We start from the raw sequence: 19,914 nt of genomic DNA on the forward strand, positions 1-19,914 counted from the left end.
ATGTCGTCTCGCCTTATTTCAGACATTTATACCTTGTTTTAGATGGTTTTAGATTGTTTGCGAGTGGTTGTAGATGTTTTTGAGGTGGTTGTAGGTGGTTGTTGAATTTTTTTGAGGTGGTTGTAGGTTGTTGTAGATGGTTTTAGGTGGTTTTAGGTGGTTGTAGGTGGTTGTAGGTCGTTCCATGTTTTAGTGACTACGGCAAGAGAGACTACCTTCCTGCTCTTATCAGCAAATTAAACTACAGAAGTTAGACTAAGTGCAGAGTATCAAGTTTGACAAATCAAACTCATTCAATTCCAATCACTTAACAGAAAACATGCTTTGAAGTTTTATTTTTAGTCCTGATTAGTTATACATAGAACTAACATTTTCATTTCATTTTTGAATTGACATGTTCTTCATTGTGGTCAACAGGAAGAGGTTTGTAATGTGTATCAACTCTCTCTATGTGTACATAACAAAGTAGCATTCATGTAACGTGTATGGAATTTTTTCTTTAGGGTGATTTCTGTTTTGCTGTAATGTTATATTAAGAAGTGAAAATGCAATCTTTTTGGTTAAACAGCTTTTTACACTTTTTGGTGTTTTTAATCTTTTTTATGGAAATCATTTTACTTCGGGGCTTTGTTGTCTCAGTAGCAAGAGCAAATTTTTTGTGACAAGGGAATTTTGAGATAACTAAGAATTAGATTATTATGGTGATACAGTAACTGTAGTTTCCCCTGTTTCTTTAAACATTGATTATTTTCATTACCATGTCAAGAATATGCAGGTGATGTATCATTCATCACCTGCATATTTGTATGTGTACTGTTTAACACCATTCAGGTATTTTTCTTACTAATCTGTAGTTTTCTGGTGGCAAGGAGCTGGATTTGGAACTTGTTTCATGTTCTGGGTATGGAAAAAATGGGGCATTATCAGTTCTACAGGTATTGTAAACATCTTCTTCTTTATTAGTTTAATTTACATATCAGACTCAACAAGTCTGCATTCATTAACTTAAACAAACTTTGTGGGGTAAAGACCAGTAAGATTGGTAATGGATGGAGGATGATAAATAATGGTAACAAGACCAAGTGCTGTCCAATTTGGTTTGAAATCAAATGAGTGATAAACAAAATCAGATGACCACGAGGCTGGAATCCAGTTTGTTTATCACAAGTATGATTACAGATTACAGACAGAATTGGATGACACTAAGTCCTGTTACCAATTAATCAAAACTATGACAAAATTTGAGGGAAAAAAATAGACATTGATTATATTTTCATTAAAAAACAAAAAACAATCAACTTAGTGAAATGCATGCAATATGACAAGCATGATGGCTACACTGTCCTGTAAGTGCTCAAATCAGGCTGGTGATGACTAATCACATTTGATAAGTTTTGTTGTAGTTTTGATCAGATGAGAAATCATTAATTTGAATTTGGAATTTGAATGAGAAGTGGTTTTTATTACTCTCACTGTAGTTTTAAATGTTAATGATATAATTAACAAATGGTAAACACCACAGCGTACACTATTGAGTTTTGGATGCATGCGGGAGGTTGCTAAGCATGAAAGAAGCATAAGAGTCGCTCGAGGCGATAGCCAAGAGCGACTCTAGCTTCTTGAGTGCTTAGCAAACCTCCCAAGTGCAACCATAACTCAATAGTGTACGCTGTGGTGTTTACAATTTGTTTTTTAATATAACATTGATACATTGTAGCTAAAGAGTTCCCTTTTAATTAACAAATCTTACGTAACCAGAAAAAACAAGCGCACGCGGAAAAATAGTCTTTGCATATTTGCTCACGTCAGCAACGTACACCCATGGACAAATGGGGGATGCTAACATGACCAATCAGAGTGCACGCTTTACTTTGGTTATGTTATAAATATTCATGGGTATAAATATGGATGTGGTGCATAAACAGCATGATAATCTTTTGGTGTTCATTCAAATTGTGTGGTTTTTTTTTTTTTTAGCGAAGTGTGAGACCTCAAGTTGTGACAACATTTGAGCTTCCTGGTTGTGTAGACATGTGGACAGTGTTGTCTGGTGAACAGGTCTGTTAAAGACAAAAAAATCAATTTCATTACAGACAAAGCCAAAATATACGTTTTGAAGTGTTGGTGTGTTGTTGTGCAATTGAATTACTGTTGTGCTGTTTTGGTGTCAATAGTTTGGTAATCAAGTGTTTATACTCAGCTGCCCAATGCGTAAACAATACATAGGGTTTTCTTTGACTCTGCAACTTGCAATGCTTGCTTTTGTTAATTTTTTGTTAATTTTTTTTCATTTATTTATTTCTCCAAACCTTAGCAGATTTTAGATACAAGGTGAAAAATAAAATGAATGGTTTCTTTGAGGATGTGCTATGGCTAATGTAACTGATGAAAGGCGATCTTTTTAATTTCTAAATCATCCTTATTGTGGAGAAACACAAGACAGTCATCTGGACATCTTAGAGGAGAAATGGGAAAGAAATGAGATCATAGAAAATTAAATTGTGGGTGGTTTGAGTTGCAAGTTGGAACTCTTAATCTGTTAGTGATTTATTTGTGGGACATTAAATATATCTTATTAACCAAGTGCGAGGGCTGTCCTGGGAGAATATCGGCCCGAGGTCTTGACAGTACGGACCAAGCACAGCGAGGTCCGTACAAAAAAGACCAAGGGCCAATATTCTTCCAGTACGGTCACGAGCAAGCTTGGTTAATAAGAGATTTATTATACGACTGAAGTTCAAAGGGACACAAGTGTGGTATCATTAGGGACCATTCGGGACAGTGCCCGGTCCAATACTGAGAGAATATTTGACCAGCAATAGAGCATTTTGTTTGGTTGATTTTAGTTTTTGGCCCTCTGACTGCCCGAGTCGTGTAATAATGATATTTATACAAAGATTATGAGAATTATAATATGATGATAACAGATGTAGTGTGGCCACAAAACAGTTCTTTTTTTTAACTTCACCTGAAGAGTAACAACAACAGCAACAACAATTTTATTCTTTGATCTTTTTACATAAAATAAAAATGGGATAGTTTGCCCCACAAATAGCAAGAAAGCTAATTGTGGCTAAAAGTTGGCTGCCATTAATGACAGCAGGAAGGGTACAGTTGGTTTGGGACATTCCCTAAACATAGTTGCTTCTTTTCTCTATACATTTACCTAGGGTAACAACAGCTATCATTCTTTCCTACTACTCAGCAGAGAGGATTCTAGCATGGTAAGTATTTAATGAGGATCCTGTTGAATATTGTTCATTAGTATGTACCACACAGATTCTGATGCTGATTGGCTGGTTCAGAAGTGATTGATGAGTACTACCCACCCCTGAGCAGCCAAAGAGAAACAATTGTGCACAAACAATTTGATTTTTAGACTATTTTGTGATATATTGACAGGAATGAGCTCAATTTTTTAGTCTCTCTCCTATATACTAGAACAATCATTCACTTCTGAATCAGTGTCAGTGAATTAAGTGGTGAAGGTTTACCTTGCCAATTTGTCTAGTAAGTAAATATCCACAACTATTCACCTCCACTTCAGTGCATAATCATAAACTAAAACTTTGATGTTTCTTTTTTACCAGATTGAAAGAACCTTGCTGGTAGAAAATCACTTTGTTACCATGAACAGTTCTCACTGATAAGAAAACAGATTCAGTTGATTAAATTGGTACCATAAATGAATCACATTAGCCCTTCTCTCCTTCTACTGCAACTGTTAGTGCATGTAATTTTGTTTTGATCAGGCATTTAAATTCCAGTGTTACTCCATTTAAGGTGTTGAAGACAGAACAAGAGATTATGGAGCTTGATCACTCAGGGTTCACTTCCCAATACCCCACTGTATTTGCTGGAAATCTTGGGAATGGAAAGTACATCTTGCAGGTTGTTATTGTTACTTTGAGTTTTTGGCTATGAGTGGCCGAAAGTATACAAGCTGAATGATATATTTATGACTATGGTTTGTGTTCACACTTTGTACAATTGCATATACAGTAATGTAATGTTTGACTGAAAGAAATATGAAACAAAAAGTTACACATTAACAGATAGCATGTTTTCTACACAGAAAGTCAAATTTGTCACTAGTTACTTTGATTAAGTAAGTTAAGATTTATATGAAATTTTTGTAGATTCTATGAGGCCATAACTATTACAATTTTTATATATTTATATATTATAATACAAATGTTTCTATAAAAATTTCAGCAGTTTTTTTTTAATTAAAGAGAGGCACCTTCATTTTCTATGATGATGTCATTTTTAGTGGCTAGAGAAATTCTATCAATTCTTTTGCAATGTATTGATGACAAATTGAAAATATTACTTATTAGATTCCTTTTTTTGTTTAGGTAACTCCTCAAGGTGTTAGCTTGCTAGAGGGAGGTGAGGATGAGCTCTTCTGTATGTCGATCAAATTTTGACCACATTTTCTGTTTCTGAAATTAAAATTATTGGCTTTGTTTTTAAGAGTAGTTATGCTTGTGAATGAGTCATAGTTTTGTGTTGTGATATTTAATCTAGTAACGCAGCTGTATCACATTTCGCTGGATGCTGGCTTGTCATCTATTGTCTGGTGTTCCCTGTCTGATCCTTATGCAGTCATGATGACAGCAGATGGTTCCATTATTTTACTTGAGTTTACATTGGAAGGTACAGAACCTAAGGTGAAGATATCCAGGCCACAGATCAACCAAGTAAGCATTCAGACCAGGCAGGTCAACGTTGTCTTCCCCTTAAAACACTCCTTGTTTTAAGTTTCCTGTCTGTGAAAGGATTAAAATCAAGTAAAATGACAACATAATTATGTGTCACGATAAGAGGTTAATTCTTACCTAAAGCAAAAGAAACTGAATCTAGGGTCTTTCTGTAACTGATTGGACAAAAAATTTAGATAATATATTTAAAAAGGTGTAGAATTTTAGCTTTGTAATCAAGTAAAGAAAGATGTTATCATTTGTTTCAAGTATCCTACAAAGAATAGAAAGTAATTCTGAATCCTTAACAAGAATTCTTGTGAGGTCCTCAGATTTGGTCTTTGGCCCTTGCTCACAACACATTGGAGTATCTTCTGCTAATGACTGTCAAAGTCTTTTCTTGTGTGGCATCAAGCATTTTTTACCTGTAAGGAGTAGGGTGGCATTGGGAAAATTTACCCAGATTTTAAAAATAGTGGGGGTACCCCAAAAATAAATTGGAATTTGAAGCATTATTCTGCAATCCCCCACCCACCTTGATGAATGAATTGAAACAGCTCTTGATCAATAGGGGTGGGTAGATTCATTGTTATTCTAAACTTACTTGATAGGGTTGAAGTCAAATAAGTACTTAATAAACTGTTTATTTAAATTGCAAGAGGTACTTCAGTTAATATGTACTATCTATGGTAATAATGTTAGGTCTGCAAATTGCTGTTAAATAAGTTGTTAGTGAAAGTGACCTGAGTTACTATGACTTAAACTAATCAGAAATAACCTTTAATTTGCAAACATCTGTCTTTAGGGAGGGAAAGTCTGTGCCTGTTGTGCATACAGAGACATCAGTGGTATCTTTTCCACAGAGAAGGTGGACCAGTCACTTAGAAAAGTTCAACGGCAAGCCAGTATTCCCACCACCCCTAAAATGTTAGTAAAGTGTTTTTTTTTTATTTTTTTTAAAGTGCACCTGAACCCCCAAATTTTTTTTCACTTAACGAAATAAGCATATTTTTTGGAGTATTTCTGTGCAAAAAGATTTTTATTTGCTCAAATCTTCATTTTTCTGTGCCCAGTCAAAATACGGAAAATCGGCCACCATCCTGCCCCACAACTGAGTTTAAAGAGGAATGGCTCTAGCGGGTAATGTGATATCAAATCGAGAACAGGAAAGTCTACATTTCACACATTTTCACTTGTTTGGGAAGGTTGTAGTCAATATTGTCCAAAAATATGCTGACTAAGTGTGTTGTAGAAGGATGTAGCAACGTGCGAAATTTGCAAGAGGAAATCGCGTTTCATACATTCCTCATACAACACACCTAGTCGGGATATTTTGGACAATATCGATGACAACCTTCCCAAACAAGTGAAAATGTGTGAAATGCAGACTTTCATGTTCTTGATTTGACGTCACATTACCGGCTAGAGCCTCTTTAAACTTGGTCGTGGGGCAAGATGGCGACCTATTTTGACTGGGGACAGAAAATTAAAGATTTGAGCAAATAAAAAAAATTTTGCACAGAAATACTCCTAAAAATATGCTTATTTCGTTAAACGAAAAAATAAATTTGGGGTTTAGGTGCACTTTAATATGAAGCCACATGTATTGTACTTTTAAGATATCATCTCATATTTATTAATTTTGAACATCGTTTATAGATGTAATTGGTGGTTTTTAAGTAAAAATGTTATTACAACATAGTAGTTATCATAACTACCTTACAGTAAGTTTCCCCAGAATAAGAACTCTTTTTGTGCTCTTGTTATGAACATATTTTATTGAAAACCTCCAAGTTTCCTAAAGGTAATTTCTTTCTTATCAATTTTATTTTCAAACAAATGTTTCAAAGCAGTCACTATTAACTAGCTTTTTGAGTGGTTATAACATGAGGCAGTGCCCAAGGATTAACCCATTTGGTTGCCATGGCATTTAAAAAAGGATTGGGAGTTAAAACTCCACTGAAATTTGCTAGTGGTGAAGGGTGTTTGGCAGTCATGTAACAAGTTGCTGTGTTTTTTGTTACACTGTGTGTTTCTTGTCAAATGCTTAATTGAGATAAACATGCATTTTAGATGTTAGGAAGTAGTATACAAATTGTCCTTTTTTATGCTCTCTTTTCCTTTTTGTCTCGTTTTGTTGGCAGCTAAAATCATATTCATGGCAACCAATTTATGATTTGAGTTAGTCAAATTGAGTCTGATAAAAAGTGGAACATTGAGCCCATTGATTGCCTGTGTTATGCAGAACCTGTTGGAAATGGTTTTTGTAGGTCACCCAAAGTATGAAATGCTTTCTTTGAGCCTGTTACAAGGCCATGAAGCTCCTCTGAAGATATTCTCATGAAATGCTATTGGACTCAAAGATACTTCCTTTTCTTGAATCTAGTGATTTGAGAAATATCTGTATTTGTGGCTTTGGTGCAGGGTTATCAAACCCTGTTTGTCTACCTTAAGTTTGTTTTTTTTCAATTTATTTACTTACGATGTTTGTTTGCGTGGTTCTTGAGAGAGAAAAGGTAATTCTTGACAATGACCTTTTCTTAAGAGACTCATTCTGTTTTTCCTGTGTGGAAGCCTGAGCTTACAAACCTAATTTTTTTTTATGTCCCTAAGCCATTTATTTGTTTTGATAATAAATTGTATTCTTGATGTAAGATGCATTAAAACATATGAATTGTTCTCTCATATTGTCTTCCATTTAATCTTCAGCGTGGATGTGGTAGATGAGGATGAACTATTGTACGGAGAATCATCACTGCCATTTACATCTGATGAAGAAGCACAAGAACAGAAGAATATAAATGACAGGTCAGTTACTGACTCTACCATTAAAAAAATCTTGTTTTCCATTCATTTTGCCGTAGGAAGGCTCAGTATTTCTTTAATGTAAGGAGAGTATATTTTTTGTCAAATTTCAAACCTTTGTTAGTTCAAAAGCATTCTTAATTGCTTCAATTATTATTTTTCTCATAAACTGCTGGTAATGCCTAAAGTTTGTGTGAAAGGTAATTTTTTTTTGTTTGTAGTACTATGTGTTTGAAATGTAGTTTTGAGGTGTTTAATTCAGTTTGGTGAATACAAATTGCTACTTGGTTAGCATCATGTTATCTTGGTGTTTTTAAAAGGGGTATATGCTTAGTTACAATACAAAGGTTTTTTCATCAAAGTTGTAAACCTTATCCCTGTATAAGACCTTTTCTGCAGTGCCAGACATTTTTCCAGCATTTTTTGTACCACATTGCCACAGTTACTGTGCTGGTTTGAATTTACTTTGCAATCTTTTTTATTGGAACTGGTTCTTATCGTCCTCTGTTATCTCGTGTCATGGACAATTTAGAATGTTTAAAACTTTAGTTAAAGGGACCTATACATAGGTCCCTTTGATATCACTTCTTAGAAAACATAAAATAAAGGAAAGAATATGACCACCCACTGATATTGTCAAATGCATGTAGTTATTTATTATAATTGTTTGTTCTTCACGTTAGTCTTTCTGATCTATTGGCTCATGTGAAAAAGAATATTGTTTAGTGTAGTCCCTGTATGTCTTTTTAGTGTTTTCACTGGGGAATCGAATGCTGAAACAGTGAATCCAACATGGTGGTGTGTTGTTTGTCGTGACAATGGTGTCATGGAGATTTACACTTTACCTGAATTCAAGTTGGTTTTCTTGGTAAAAAATTTCAATATGGCTCCAAGAGTGCTTGTGGACAGTGGGTCAGCTTCTGGTGTAAGGTAATCAACTGTTTGTGCCTGTGAGTCATCTGCATTATTGAGATCAAAGAATGGAAATTTGCATGGCTTCGATTCACTGAGGAACTGAATATTGGCTTGCAGCTGGTTTCTAGTGCACCTTTTCAGACTCTTAGGACCTCGTATTCCCCGCAAGGGTACCAGGAAGTTAATTGAGAACAATATTTCTAAGATTCTGTTGTTTCTAATCTTCAATTTTATATAATCTTTAATTTTATATATCTTCAATTTTATATATCTTTGGCAGTATCACAGGTGGTGTGGGTCAGGAGGATTCTTCACCTGTCAGGGAGATCTTACTTACAGGCTTAGGGCACAAGAACAGCAGCCCTATATGCTTATTGCGCTTGTGGAACAGGAACTTTTGGTGTATGAAGCCTTCACTTTCACTGAAGCTTCTGTAGAAAGTCACCTTAACTTAAGATTTAAGAAGGTTTCTCTCAGTTTCTTGTGTCATAGAATATCCAAAATGTTATAGATAAACTTAGCTTCAAGCAATGTTCTAATTCGGTTAAGTATTTTGAAAGTAACATACTTGGTTTGTGATGTAGCTAGTTATAAAATCGATGGAATGTATATATAATTATTTTCTATAATATGCAAAAGCAGTAAACAAAGTCATTTCAAATCTCATTTTACTTATGAATAGGATCATGTATTGATACTTAGCTGCACATTTGAGATGGCATTAGTTGTAATTAAACGTTGACTGAAGAGGAATTACTTAAAACTTGAAAATCAACTCTCTTTTTCGTCAGGTCCAACACAATCTGCTCCTGCGTGACAAGAAATCAAAGCAGCAAAAAGTAAAGCAGGTTGATGGTAGTCAAGGTAAATCTTTAAAAATACACTTCAATTACAGAGCATTTTGGGCTTAGTGGATTAACTTTTACCCTCATGGTCTTTGTTGCAGGAACAAAACCTAAGGTTTCCAGTCTTCGAGTATTCAATGATGTTTCATCTTATTCTGGAGTAAGTAATTTCTTCATCAAGCTCATACTTGATTAGTCATTAGCAACGTCGAATAAGTGTTACATCCCTGAAAATGCCTTGCTGTTCAATAATATGATGTTGGATGCATGAAGTAAGTTCTATGAATAACATTTACTGGGTTAGAAAACGTCCTTCGAAAATCATTCATGTATATTATATGTATATTATATGTATATTATTATATTATATATTATATGTATATTATATTATATTATATATTATATGTATATTATATTATATTATATTATATATTATATGTATATTATATTATATATATTGTATGTATATTATATGTTTGCAGGTGTTTTTGTGTGGTTCCTACCCCTACTGGCTGTTTGTAACTAGTAGAGGTGCACTGCGGGCTCATCCAATGAACATTGATGGTGCTGTCACTTGTTTTGCCCCTTTCCATAATGTCAACTGTCCAAAAGGTTTTCTTTACTTCAACAAGAAGGTACATACATGACGATTTATTGTCAAGTTGCTTCTTATCTTTGTTTGTTTTACGTAGGCACCAAGCACAACTGTTACTAAATTTTGAAGTGTCATGGATAAGTCATCTTTTAAGGAAGATTACCCTAATTGAATAGGGGTACAAGGTGTGGCAAACACTGCGCATACTTGTTGCCAACTCTGGCTCCCAAGCCCCAGCTGGGACATTTGAGTTGTTTTCTAGGACCAGAAGCTTGGACGCTTGACCTTGGAGAGTCACGTCTCTCAGGCTCTGATGGCTAACAAGATCCCCCAAGGAAACTGTACAACAAGGCATTCACTTTTCAAAACTGAGGTGGTAAAGTGCTCAGAATGCAAAACAAGGTCCTCTTACGAATGATAAGTTCTTCCAAACCTTTATAGACGAACACTGAAAGATATTACCTTTCTTGATAAGAACTCGCTTTTGGTCAAACAGGTGCAAAAGGGGGTTTCCAACTTAACTTTCCCTAATGGAATAGTAAGAGATGTGGCTCAATGGGGGATTTTCAGTCACTTTTGTAGCACCTATAAGCTTAGTTATACTTTTTGTTTATGGCACTTACAGAACTTTCATTTTGAATTTTACCCTTGTTGAGTTTGTGTTTTATTATGTGTCCTTATCCAGGGGGAGTTAAGAATCTCGGTTCTCCCAACCCATCTGAGTTACGATGCCCCGTGGCCTGTAAGAAAGGTTCCTCTGAGATGCACTCCTCATTTTGTGACTTACAACAGGGAAAGCAAGGTACTGCAAGTAACTTTTTAAAGATTACCACCAATGTCAGTTTGTTAATTAGGTGTAGTTTGCTTGTTTCTTGAACTCTTAGAGTAGCGTGAAACTTCTTACATTTTCGCTGAAACAGCGAATCACGACTGAAAGACAATGTGAGCTTGACGTTCGAAGACTTTAAATGTGATACACTGCCCAGAGTTCAGAGTTCGAAAAAAGAAACAACGATTCCACCGATTACTATTAACGCCTCTTTCATAAGCAAAATACAGGACGACCATTACGTCCAAAATATCAAATTTGATGTCACTTTATGTAACCAAAGGTTCTTAATTTCCGTTTTCAATGATTTCTCATAACTGATGCTCTTCACTTAGTGGTGGGGTAGGGAGGCTTGGCGAAAAAGGCACTCTTAATTCTATCTTGATTGTGTCATTGTTACTGTGTTAGACATTATAATGCAGTTGTTACAAGTTTGTCAGAACAAACTAAGAGAGTGGTCAAGTTGAACACTGAGGATCATGAAGCTGAAGATATCGATAGAGGTAATTAGCAAGAACTATAGTTACCTTAGCTGGCCTTCAGATTTTATTTTGTCATTTGAGGTCCCCTTACAGTAATCGTACTTTAGAATATAACACCATGATACTGTTATTATACTTCTCAAGAAAAAACTTCAGTAATAGGACCCGTCTAATTACAAATCTAATATTTCCCATTTTATTGAAGATTCGAGATTTGTATATCCAATTATTGACCGAGTCAGCTTGCAGCTTATCTCACCAGTTAGTTGGGAGATCATACCAAGCACACGGTTAGTGTGAAATGAAAATCTGTTTCCATTGTCGGTCTTTTCGTTCGTTTGTTAGTTTGTTTTTTGCATAAATTATTGGATGAGTTGAATATCTTATTTCATCTAATGTTAATCAACAGACCTCAAACCTACTGTCTTGAATTACTTCAGTACAAAAAAAATTTTCTCGTCAAAATTCGATTTCTGGTCATATGTTGGATGGTTGACACTATGGCCTGGTCAATTTGCCAAAAAAAAAAAAAAAAGGTGGGATTCAACCATGTTAAAAAATTCATGTTGATTGTACGCAAAAACAGTCGACAACCAATGAATATGATAATATCTCGACACAGAGGATAAAATCATTTCTCTCTCTTTGTATAGTCATCCTCTTTCTTATTCAGTTCGATTGTCCTTGTTTCAGAATTGAGATGGAGGACTGGGAACATGTTACCACCTGCAAGAATCTTATGCTTTCGAGTCAGGAGACTCATACTGGTCACAAGGGTTTTATTTGTGTCGGCACAACTCATGTGTACGGTGAAGATATCACCTGCACCTGTAGGTGAACATGATAGATATCACCTGCAGGGGACGGGTAGGTGAACATGATAGATATCACCTGGAGGGGACGGGTAGGTGAACATGATAGATATCACCTGCAGGGGACGGGTAGGTGAACATGATAGATATCACCTGCAGGGGACGGGTAAGGTGAACATGATAGATATCACCTGCAGGGGACGGGTAGGTGAACATGATAGATATCACCTGCAGGGGACGGGTAGGTGAACATGATAGATATCACCTGCAGGGGACGGGTAAGGTGAACATGATAGATATCACCTGCAGGGGACGGGTAGGTGAACATGATAGATATCACCTGCAGGGGACGGGTAGGTGAACATGATAGCGTTGACCTATTCCAAAGGAAAAATTTTAAAAAATTGAATAGGAATAAATTAGCAGATCAAATTACGCTTTAGCATATGCATGGCGTCCGAGCAATTTTTTAAAGAATTTTCAATCAAGAATTATCTCAAACTCCTCGTGAATGTCGGGTGTTTTCTAAGAATAGGCCAGTGACTTACAAAACTGTGTTTGCTTTCTAGTTGACTAATCTGAGGTTGAGCATAGCTCCTTCTTGACACTCATTTAACATTTTGTGGTGAGAATTCTTCCCGTTTTTCCAACTTCGTCAGGGCTATTACAATTTCTTTTTACAGTCTCCTTGACAAGAGCGGTGTGAATACTTATTACCGATATTTAAGAATGAAAATTCCTGTCCTATTTTGTCAGAAGGAGGCGATGACGATGTCACTACTTGAACAAGGATCAACCTTCTTCACATTTGGTTAATGTTTCAATGACAATTTCTACTTTTCTACGAACAGATTTTGATCTTTGATATCATTGAAGTTGTTCCTGAGCCGGGCCAGCCGCTGACCAAAAATAAGTTCAAGGTAACAGCAAGGATTTATGTTGACGTTCGTTGCGTAGTACTACAACTGATAAATAACTTACAAGCATGTGGTTTTTTTTTTAATTCTTCTTGTATTTCAATTCCAACTTTTTATCAATTTTTAATTTAGTTTTTAATTTCTAGGTATCTTTCATTTTACTGTATACAGTCTGCTTTACTACCTTTAATCTAAATTAGGACCTTTCTGAAAACCACAGTGATGAGATGAAAGTTTCCAATTAAAAAATGGTGATGGGTTACGGAGAAGAAAACAATCCTTTTTCCTCGTTACAAAAAGAAACTACTACTTTGTGTAAACTGAATGTGACCTGCAGTGAAGCAGTCAATAAGTAAGTGGAGATGCTGCTGGTCATTCTGATCGAGGCGCAATAAGAAGCATTGTAATTTCCTGTGCTCATTGTGATCTGCTCCGAATTTATTTCGTTTTGTTTTTTTGGTTTTAGATGTTGTACGGCAAGGAACAGAAAGGCCCAGTGAGTGCTCTGACTCAAGTCAATGGTTACCTTGTTAGTGCTATAGGACAGAAGGTATGTTGGCCTTGACTTTTCTACTGTTCATTAAGCGAGATCCAGCGCGGCGAACATATTCCGTCGCTATATTGAACGGGTGAAAGATCTGGGACGAGTGACAAAGCGAGGGGGGGGGGGGGAAGGAAGGAAGGGGGGAAAAGCCAGAAACACTCTTCCCCTCGCCTTGTCACTCGCCCTAGGTCTTGCGCCCGTCCAATAGGGCGACCGAAAATATTCGCCGCGCTGAATCTCGCGCATACCAACTACCGCCTGCAAAAATGGCATGTCATATTCATTTGTAACGTAGAGCTCCAAACAGAAATTTCTACAAGTTCTGTAACATCTCTAAAAGTTACAATATTCAGGATTCTGAAGAGATGTCATGCTAAAATTTCTTTGTTGTTTGTTTAAAATACACAGATTTACATCTGGAACTTCAAAGATAGCAATGATTTGGTGGGAATGGCATTTATTGACACACAAATGTACATTCATTCGTTAATGTCCATCAAGACTCTGATTATTGCAGCTGATTTATGCAAGAGCATCACTCTCCTTCGATTACAGGTAAAGTCAAAGTTTTATTTCACCAGGTAAAAAATGTGTGAAGCCGGGCTATCCTTAATTTTTCTTAAGCGTTAGTTCTCAGGGAAACCCTGCAATAGAATTCTCAGGTGTGTAATTGAATATTACTTTTGTTTGTTCGATATTTAGGAGGAAACAAAGACTCTGGCATTTGTTAGTAAGGTCAGTAACCTTTTTTTGTAAAAAAAACATATTTAGGAAAATGGTTGGGTAATAGCCTCATTCGTTTGTTAATTGTTATGGACCTCAATCATCGGTTCATTACAAAAAAAAAAAAAAAAAAGGAACTCAGCCATTTTGACCTCGGCCTTGCTCAATAGCGTATAAGTATTACCGTCTCACTTTTCTCAATTATAGCGAAGATTAGCTGTCCGTGATTTTGAAAGAATACAATACCATTCCCAAGGACCTTAGTCGCCTCTCGCAGCCGTTCTTTGTCTCGGGACCCCTGTGTCTCCTTGTGGGGAGGAAGATACAGGGATCCCCAGACAAAGAACGGCTGCGAGAGGAGACTACAATCACCTCTGCTCTGGGAGAAAGTACGCTATTATCTGTTCTTCGAAGCTCACATGTTTTTTTTTTTTTTTTTTCGGATTGCCTCTTGGAATTTATTAAGACTGCAGACAAATATCCTCGCATACATTCTTGAAAAATGGAGTCTTTTTACTAACGCAGGCAGGCCGCTTCACCGTATCAAGAAGGTCTAATTGTGACTTCAGTTAATCCCGAAGTATTTACTTTTGTGTTCAGGATCCAAAACCATTAGAGGTGTATTCGGCCGATTTTGTTATTGATGGTCCACAACTGGGATTTCTCGGTAATGTATCTCCTTTTTTCTGTCTGTCTCTCTTTTTTTCCCACGTACAACATTATGAAGAACATTACTAAGGATGTTTGTGAACGTAAACTCTTCAGAGGACAATTGTTAAATGACTTGCACTAAACAAGTTTTCCTTGATAAGTTTCGTTCATCAAAGACTCCCTTATCAGTTCATGGCCTAGGGGACTGATCGAAAAAAAAAAACGTAGTCTTATCATAGGGTAGGGTATTGTTGTGATGAATCAGAGCTTTTCATGGTTCTTATTTGGTAGGGATTTTGCCAGAAGGACCGTTTCTACAGAAGCAGCGAATATTTGTGTCTATTTTGTTTTAGAGGGCCGGAATACTCAAAATTTGCCACTAAAACTTTGAAAGGAAACCTGTAAATACTCTCATTCTTCACAAAAAGCTACCCCCCAAAAATAGAAATTTCAAAAACCAACACTGACTACGAAGACGGAATTTCATCAAGTTAAATTTATTATCCTGATGATCTGATCACCTCTAATGAAGAAACTGGAAAAGACAAAACTGGAAGGCCATGTATGAAATAAACTTAGTTTTTTCCGAATTGAAAAGATGGCTGCCCATGTGAACACTCTTCTCTGCTCTATGAAAGCTAATGATTTGATTTGCATTTTAGCTGTTGCCGATTATTTTTCTTTTCTTTTGAATACGTGCTAACCAATCCACGAGAATTTATTTTTGTGGATAAGTGTTAATACTTTAGTGAAATATTATTTCAAATACATCAGTGTGATCGTTCAAGGAGTGTAATTCAAATTCAACGCGGTTTCTTTGAATTCAGTTTTCTACAATGTCGCGGCGGCTTGTTCCATTACGTAGGAAGTCGGACGAATTCAAGTGACAGTCAATGACTGTTGTGTTATTTCTTGGTTTTTGTGTCTTTGTCAAGCTAACGAACGTCATTTCATTTACAGTATCAGATGCTGATCAAAACTTGCTTCTACTCACTTATCAACCAGAAGGTAAGAGAATATTTTATGTTTTATGCTTCCGAGTAAACTTCTCTGAAATATCTCGGGCTGTTTCCTCTTTTATTTTTTAGCTGTTGAAAGCTTTGGTGGTCAGCGGCTTCTTCAGCGAGGAGATATCAACCTAGGAAGCCATGTTACTTCATTCTTCAGGATCCGTGCAAGAACAACAGGAAAAGTTGGCGGTAAAGACTTCAGACAGCTGACTTGTTTCGGTGAGTTTACGTTCCAATTCTACTCGGTTGGGCTGATTTGCCTGTTCAAACCAAGATTCGCGCTAAACCAGCTTTAACTACCACGCCAGTGTAGAGTTTCTTATGCGGCTCGTCAGGTTGTTAGAGTTAATGAGATATTGAGATCCACGAACCAGAACACTGAGTACCGGAGGAAATGTTGTTGTTTTTCTTGAAAAGATGCTCACGCAGACATTGTCGTATTAGCATTACCTTATTAACTAAAAGAAACGCTTTACAAGCAATGAATTTAAAAAAATTACTATTCACTATGATGAATCATGATTGCTGTTCATCAGGCACACTGGATGGCGGGCTCGGCCTGTTGCTACCTATGACCGAGAAGACTGCACATGCTGCAAACTAAACTTGTCGAATGCATTCCACACGTAGCTGGTCTTAATCCAAAGGCTTTCAGGTCGGTTGACATTTTAACTCTTGTAGTTTTGGTGTTATACCATGGTATCCAAAAAGACAACAAACACAGGAATACCTTAGTATTCCTGTCTTTGTTGCCTTGTTTAAGGCCTGCGATCGTGCACCTGAATGCTCGTAAAGTCAGTTCCAGAAGAGTTAATACTTCTTGATTTACAACAGTTATTCCTGGAAGGCTTTCCAGAAGAAAAATGATTCAAGCAGTGTCAATCTTCTGTTTTAGATAAACTGAGGCACACCTTACAATGCTAGTTACATGTAACAACCACAGTGTTACATTGTCAAGGTTGTAGCTGTTACACAGCTATTTCTCCACGCCTTTACTTCATTACTCCGTAATAATCTCGCAAATCTTTTCAAACTGTACACCGTGCCGTGAAAGGCAGTTATTTGTGTGCCGTCGGACGAGTGTACCTACTTACCTCTGAAGACTGATGGATATTAGGGCTGAGTGTAACTTCAGATTAAAAGAGTATGGATAAGTTGCGCCACTCCTTCCTCGCTCACATCGAAGTGTAGTTTGGAAGAAATCAAAATGGCTGCCTGCATTCGGTTGCATGCAACGATTTCAAACCTCTTCCTCCATACGAAAAGCCTGTATAATCTTAGGCAGCCTTTTGCGTGTTCTCAGACACAATTTTCAGCGGGCGTGGTCTGTGGCCGACAATATTTTGAGATGATTTTTTTTTTTTGGATATTTCACTGTATTTTTGCTTCAGCTTGATTAGATTGTTCATGACATCCTTTTAAAAAGTGTAAATCCAGTGTCAGCACAAATTAATTTGAATTATCAAACATGCCTTGCGACAGCCTATGTTTTACTTGGAGGAAACCTCAACGTTCGATCTCTAAATTATGCTCTAAAGAAAATCTGTTTCTCTGTCAGTCTATAAGATTATTGAGTGTAGTCAATTTGTCGCCCTGACATTGCTCTCCTTGGCCCCGACTTCGTTAGAAATACGCGACAATCCCGTATTGAGTTTTATTCATAGATCATTTCTCAATTTATTATCACATACAATGCCACAATGGTTGAATTTAATAATAATCATTGTCAGTTTTTTTGACAGTGACGTAGTTCAGTGGCGTAGTCTTAGCGTGTTTAATAAGCCGTTTCATGGTTCTTGTTTAGACTTCTTCGAGGTAAGAAACGAAGCCTGAACAATCCTCATAGAAACATTTTGGATGGAGAGTTACTCAGCAAGTTTCTGCAGCTTGGCACCATGGAAAAACTTGAAGTTGCAAAGAAAATTGGCACCACGCCAGCCCAGGTACGTTAAGCATCTGCTTTAAAATCGAGATTGAAACAAAGATAACACACGCACATACGTGAGCTTTGATGACAAACAAACAATCACCTGAAAAACAAAGTTTTACTTGAAAAGTCGTCACCGTCGTAGAGATTCGCCTTTACGACGTTCATAAAGTAAAGGTTGGTTTGTTCATTGTGGCCATTTTTTGTTCCGCCGACCGTATTTTTCTACCGCGTTTTCCAGTGTAATACTGCCGCGTAGTTTACGCGTTCTGTAGCCCGAATGTGGTGAAATAGTGTAATGATTCCAGGTATTCCAAAATTGTTATTGGGGTGTTTGCGGAAATAACTTTATGGAAAATGTGCGCGGACATCATCTTCCTTGCTGAATAGCTTAAGTATCGTTCGAGGCTAGCCACTAAACTCAAAGTGAAGCTGGCTTGAACTCACAGGCATTTTTACTACGAACGGAGATTATGTGCTGGCTTACGTATTCACCGACCTCGACAGCTGAAATCTAGTATCTCTCGTTTTTTGAGTGGTATGTTTTTCACTTGTTTTAAAGTAAAGTTTTCAACTTAGCGAAAAAAAGGAAATGTTTCTCGCTCCGATTTTGAATGCGTCTGATTTTTCGGCATATGTGTGTGCAACAGCGGTGGGATGATGTTCCCTCTAGTTAGTTCCTACATCACAGGGGATATGCCTTCGTTCGCGTTGATGATTGAACGAACGATTTTTTTTTCACAGTGAAATTTTATCCTTCCTTTTCCTAATGGTTACTTTGGTACTTAGTATGGGATAATTCTCGGTACCTATGAAATAGATGGTCACTTGGCACGTTTACACAAATCGCACAGGAGCGCAAAGATTTGACGCTCTCAGTGTCACACTTCCTTTTGTGACTTCCAGATTCTTGATGACTTGATGGACGTTGAAAGATCGTGTTCACATTTCTGAGGGCAACGCCTGACAAGTACTGAAATGCTACTGAAAGATCATGGTTGCATCAGGGACGTAACTGTTCCTGAACGGAGAAGTGTACCGGGATGACAATATGTTACTATATTGTTGTTGTTGTTGTTGTTTTTTTATTAGACCTCGAAGAAGTTCTAGAACTTTACTTATTAGGGGTGACAGAATTTAAAATGGAACCTTGTCATCTAGATTGCCATTCTCTTGCACTCCTGTCACGCGCCCTGAGTTTGTTAAATGTCGAAATAGAAATACGTTTTTTATGTTTCCAGACCTGCCACTTAAATAGAATCGTTCCCTAGTTTTGTCACTGATGCGAATTAATGCAAGAAACCATATTTGTTTCAAATGGTCCTTCTAGCAACATTTCGTAAAAACCTGTCAAAATTGGTTTCAAATTCTGTGATTTGCACTTGTATCTTGTTTAATCGAAGTTGTAAAAAGCATTCGCGTCAAGTACCCTTTTGTCATTGATTTGATCGTGACGTTGGATAACTCGCCAGTTTCGAGGTACACAACAATTAACCTGCCAAATTGTCATTAAATCACTCACAAAATCTACTAGGACTTTATTGTCAATAAAGGCGTCAGTAACCGGTGGAGTGGAAACACAACCTCTATTCCTAGCAAAGTGATTTAGAACTCGAATATGGTTAGCCCATGTCATCTGGGTTTCCACGTAAGTCTCCAAGACCTGCCGCAAGACTATATGTTGAATCACGAAATAATATTTCAGGAGCGTTCTGCTAGAAACCCTAAGGCGCCTGTCAGAGACCCATCAATCATTCATCGCTCAACGGATGACCTGCGAGTCAATTACTGATTGACGTAATTTCCTTGAGACTAGAATAAGCAGTCTAACATCTATTCTGGTAAGAACACCCTTACAAATAAAATTTATACTTGCTGTTGAGGTTACGGTGAAAATTATTGTAGAAATTGCGGATAAAGTAATCAAGAAATGAAACATGCCTGTGAGCTCTCGATTAATGGTCTTGAAGGAAAACTTTCCGCGTTGTAAGATTTCTGAAGGGGTGACTAAAGCAGTCCATACAAGTCTCGAGGCTTTTTTCGGTCTCACTTCGTGGGCTAAATTGATTAAGTTGGTTTTCCGCTGAAAAAGATTGTTGGAATTTTACGGCACAAAAAACGTGACAAAGCCTTTTAAAATGTTTTTGCGAGTTGAT

General features: G+C 36.9%; 1 pseudogene across 1 annotated transcript; it reads left to right on the forward strand.

The window, feature by feature from the left end:
• Positions 1-42: 42 nt before the first annotated feature.
• Positions 43-19,640, forward strand: LOC111341511 (cleavage and polyadenylation specificity factor subunit 1-like; annotated as a pseudogene). The gene is made up of 30 exons (XR_015998363.1): positions 43-90; positions 418-423; positions 855-935; positions 1,978-2,058; positions 3,171-3,224; positions 3,784-3,891; positions 4,359-4,392; positions 4,531-4,703; positions 5,509-5,630; positions 7,413-7,511; positions 8,259-8,438; positions 8,704-8,889; positions 9,215-9,287; positions 9,370-9,428; positions 9,751-9,903; positions 10,549-10,669; positions 11,109-11,195; positions 11,380-11,464; positions 11,868-12,008; positions 12,072-12,078; positions 12,838-12,906; positions 13,370-13,453; positions 13,856-14,002; positions 14,150-14,182; positions 14,771-14,837; positions 15,782-15,829; positions 15,910-16,050; positions 16,368-16,486; positions 17,636-17,774; positions 18,665-19,640. The product of XR_015998363.1 is annotated as a cleavage and polyadenylation specificity factor subunit 1-like (transcript).
• Positions 19,641-19,914: the final 274 nt, after the last annotated feature.

Source organism: Stylophora pistillata, chromosome 3 (assembly GCF_964205215.1).
Source record: "Stylophora pistillata chromosome 3, jaStyPist1.2, whole genome shotgun sequence".
Taxonomy (NCBI): Eukaryota; Metazoa; Cnidaria; class Anthozoa; order Scleractinia; family Pocilloporidae; genus Stylophora; species Stylophora pistillata.